We start from the raw sequence: 4,953 nt of genomic DNA, 5'->3' as shown, positions 1-4,953 counted from the left end.
TCTTCCTCTCTGTCTCTCCCTCGCTCTCTCACTCTCTTTGTCTCTCTCCCAACTGCCTTCTCCCTCCCTCCCTACCTCCTTCTCTCCCTCACTCTCTCTCACTCCATCTCTCTCTCTCACTCTCTCTCATTCCCTCCGTAGCTCTCTTAGTCGCTTTTTCCCCCTCTGTGCACCATGCCATGCTCTGAGAGACAAGGAAGCAGGGGGTTCTGAGAAGCAGTTTCTGATTGGCTGCCTTTCACTGGCCTGTAATTAGTAGGAGAGGAGGAACAGGGAGAGAGAGAGACCGCTCCTGTCGACCACACATTGCAAACTGGCACTGATGAAGCCCATGGAATGGGGGCAAGACTTGGAACTATTGAGTTTTTCAATGATAGGCAGAGCTGTGTTATAAACCATCAAAAAGAACTGCTGGGTAACAGCGAGTTTCTGTCAAATATTAGTTATTATTATATTAGAGTGAACCTTTATTATTATTCCAAATACCAGTAAAACAGGATTCTTGATGATAGGATTAGAAATAGAACATGAATGATATCCACATACAACCTTTTTCAAACGTATTTTCATCCTTTCAAAACCTAAATCCACTTTTTAGATATCACCACATTTGATAAGAGCTTTTAACAGAATACTTGGAAATGCAGAACATGGCCAATGACAAAATCAAATGAAATCGATCAATTGTTTATATAGCGATGTAAACTATTCAAAACAGTGTTAAAACAGGTTACCTTTCACCCTTTCTTTCATACAACACCCTTTTCATGTCATATGTTCATTTTAAATTATTCCTGATATACAGTGCTCTAAGAACATGCATGGTTAGTAGTACATTATTGATGTTGATTACATTGGAAATGATGTATGGTATATATAGATGTAGTGTTTCTCCATCAGAACACATGGTATGACCGACGTGTTCTGCTGCTCTATCTCTGAGTGTGTCTTCTCCTAACACTCCCCTCACTATCTAACAGCTTAGGCCAGGAAGGTTAAACTCTCACACAACCATGGTGAGAGGAGGAACAAAACAAGGCTGTACTATTAATAGTTATTTGCACTTCACTGATGTTTATCACCACAGGGGGTTAATTGTGCTCATACTGTAAAAAAGATAAGTCTCTCAAGTCTCTAGCTGTGTTGAACTCCCAGAGTATTATTAGAAAGTGCCTCCTTGTCAGACCTTTGGGAAGCAAATTAGGGCTAGGCGAGATTTCCTTAAATCTAGGCGAGACTGAGTTCAATCACCTAAAATGTGTTATGGTATCTGATTTATTTTATCGTAAATGCTTGCCAAGGACTCTTGATGACTGAGTGTACACTACACTGTCAGATTTAATCCAGGCAAGTAAGTGCTGCACAACAGGGATTTTGTTAATTAACATTGAAATAAATTACACTTTTAAGATTAAATGAAAATTCCGGTATTTAGCACTTTGAGTCCCTTTTCTGGTTTGTTGAGTGGTGGACACCGAAATTTTGACGATTGGTCCTGTCTCGACTTTTCTGACTCGTTTTGAATCGCCTTTGGCTACTATACTTCAGAGTGGCTGCAACAGGTATGCACAAACATGTCCTAAAACAACCCTTAACGTTCGTTTTCAAAACTGTGCAACTCACCGGTTAGTGGTGTTCGTTGATGTTCCAAAACAAGTAACATAGCGAAATACAGTTTTTGTCGTATTTTATTTGCCATTTTGTAAAATCCCATTGATTTCTGTTGGAAGACTCATTGCACGTTGATATTATTGTGCCACCATCTATACTTCAGGCTCAAATATTGAGCGGAAGTTTATACACGGTTGTGAGGTGTCTGAAAAAATAGTTCCACAATAGCAAATAAGACGGCTGGAAATCATACATTGCGCCGATATATTTTATTTTAATAATCAACGAACACCACTAACCACTCGGTGAGTTGCACAGTTTTGAAAACGAACGTTAAGGGTTGTTTTAGGACATGTTTGTGCATGCCTGTTGCAGCCACTCTGAAGCAGTAAAGGCGATTCAAAACGAGTCAGAAAAGTCGAGACAGGACCAATCGTCAAAATTTCGGTGTCCACCACTCTAGTTCATTCAAAACAAACCAGAAAAGGGACTTAAAGTGCTAAATACCGGAATTTTCCTTTAAGTTTAAGATTAATGTTAAAACCATTTTCCACGTTCTTGAACAGTAAAGGTATTCAACAATATCCCAATTGTTTCAGGGCTCTCAAGTGTCACGCATTGAGCGTGACAGTCACTCATTTCAGTCTTTTGTCACGCTCTCCCGCCACACATTGTATTTCTCACGCAGAAAAACTATTTATGTATTTAGTATGCTGCCTTAGCGCCCAAAATGTCTCTGGTCGCGCTGCTCTTACCCGGCAGGAATCAAGCGCGTCTCCCTTGGAGTTGAGCCTGTCACTTATCAGCCAATCAAAAATAACGAGAGGGGCTACACAATAGCCAATCAGAAAATAGCACTATTGTATCTGGGTAAAATTTAACGCAACAACCAATGAAAAAACGTGTATCCTGGAATTGTTGAACGTGAATTATTGAACGCGAACCTGTTTCGTTCACCTTGAAGCTTCGAGCATCAGTTCATGGTTTCAGCACAGAGTAAGTCATCTTTTAATGTTACAACAAATCCACAACTTGTTTGACACAAATAATGACAACGTGACTGCTGCTAGAGAATGTTTCCCAGACAATTAGCATCAGTTGTTCATGACTGTCTGTAACTTAGCCAACAGTTTCACAGCCTGTTCATTGACAACACTTGCTCAGGACAAGTAGCCTACTGTATGCCTAGTCATAGCCTACTTTCGTTCACACGATGACTGACATATTGTCACATTCTAAACATCTCTTACTCCAAATAGGCTTAATAATTTTATTAGCACTAAACAAATTAAAGTGTATTGCATAGCCTATTGTTATAGGTAACTTTTAAAATCATCATATAATTATATCCTGGCCATGGATGCATTAATCATTGCATCTGTATTCAAAAATGTTAGGTAAAAAGCAATTAAGCATCCTCTCATTCACCCCCTAAGCCCCCTAAAAGGTCCAGGTAAGTGGATGCTCAGGTGGTGAAAAAGCCCATTATTGAATTGTCAGTGCCATGTGTCAAATCTTTTCTTTTGCAAATCTGAGCAATTATAAATTATACTTTTGCCCCATTTTGACTTAGGAGGGCATTGCTCCTACATACTGTAGCCAATAATCAAATGCCTGCTCTCTTTTGGAAAGCTGAGACACTGTTGGAAAACAATTAGAATAACTGTGTGATGTAGCCTACTGACACAAAGTTACAAAGGCTAGATTATTATTTTCTTTTTCTACTGGATAACAAGCATCTTTGAACTGACCACATTTCAGCCCTCTAGGTCTTGACTTGATATGACTTGAGTCCTAGCATTAGGTCTTGTCATGCTGTGTGCATAAGTAGATCAATATAGAATGACAACATGAGTACTTTAGACCATTATTTGCCAAGATATGCTCATGCATTTTGTAAAATGCCCTATGAAAACTCCCCATAGGACTTTGGGTTATCCAAAATGCATACAGTAGGCTACTGGCAATCAAATGCCTACTGCATATGAACCCCTTATAAGCATAATCTTGGCCTCAAATGAAAGGTAATACTCTGAAGTTTCATGCTTGCATTTGGATTGTAGGCTACTTCAGGTTCTGATATAACTACACTAAATATGGAATAATTACAAAAAATACAAATCTTTACAATTTCTATTTCAATTAAATTGGTGTGTATAAGATGGGTTATATTTCTGCACAACTAATATTGGATCAACTGTTGACCGACCTGGGGCTGGTGTATGCTAGCTGGTGATGCTAGTTGCGTGTGTAAATCCTCACACCCCTAACCTTAAGAACGGCTCTAACCGCTGAGTTGGAAGCTTGGGCTTTTAGCTCAGTGGTTAGAGAGCTCGACTCCCATGCCGGTGTGTTGAGGTGGCGGGTTCGAGGGCCGTGAGCGGCGGACGAAACAACCTCTGGAACATCTGAAGGCATATTATTAAACAGCAACAAAAAGTTGTAGTATTATTAATGAAACACCCCCATTCTCGCAACCCGTCTGACCAGCCACCCCTTTAACCCTCGGACAGGGCGGGGGGAATTGTCGACGGGGAATGTCACTCTTGCCTGTCCTCAAAACTTGAGAGCCCTGTTGTTTTCATCAGCATCATGGTATGTTCATGTGAAGGAACACACCCATGTCATTTCTACTAGCCACCCAGGTTAAGATTTGTTGTATGGGTTCGATCACACCATGAACATGTAAAAAAGGCTTTCACAGCGATCAGCCAAATCTATAGCCCAGAGCTACCAGTTTAGCATGCAATCTTTCACCAGCTGCCTACTGTGCTATTGTTGTGCTCAGTGAGTTTGTTTGTTTGTTTGTTTGTTTGTTTACACCAAGATTCTCCACTGCTTCACATGCACAGGAGATGGGTTTCTTTTTCACAAGCTGTGTGACTCTCTGCTGTGGCGCCCGGTGAACAGTTGGAGGTTAGGTGCCTTGCTCAAGGGCCCCTCACTATGGATGAAGACAGTGATATGCAACCACTAACCCTGCCCAAATTTTCCTAGAAGTCAACCGGTTATCCTTAGGGCCTTCTGCCACTAGTTGTATAGATATTCAATGTATCCAGTGATGGACTCATTTAGCATATGCATCATTGGAAATCTTTTCAAGCTAAAGGATGTGGAGAGGACACATTTAGCATATTTGCTAACAACCTCTCCACATCCTTTAGCTTGAGAAGAATTCCAGTGATGGACAAATAAACGGATGAATAAATTAGCTTCTGCAGAGAACATCATCCTTCAGAATGGAAAGTGGAAATTATTATAGTAGAAAATACTCTAAATTAAACAACCACTGTCAGTCCTACTTAATTTAGCAGAGAAATTCCACACACATTTTTAGCTAAG

This window comes from Alosa alosa, chromosome 1, assembly GCF_017589495.1.
Source record: "Alosa alosa isolate M-15738 ecotype Scorff River chromosome 1, AALO_Geno_1.1, whole genome shotgun sequence".
In the NCBI taxonomy this organism is placed as follows: domain Eukaryota; kingdom Metazoa; phylum Chordata; class Actinopteri; order Clupeiformes; family Clupeidae; genus Alosa; species Alosa alosa.
The sequence above is the reverse complement of the archived record's forward strand: the minus strand, read 5'-3'. Positions refer to the sequence as shown.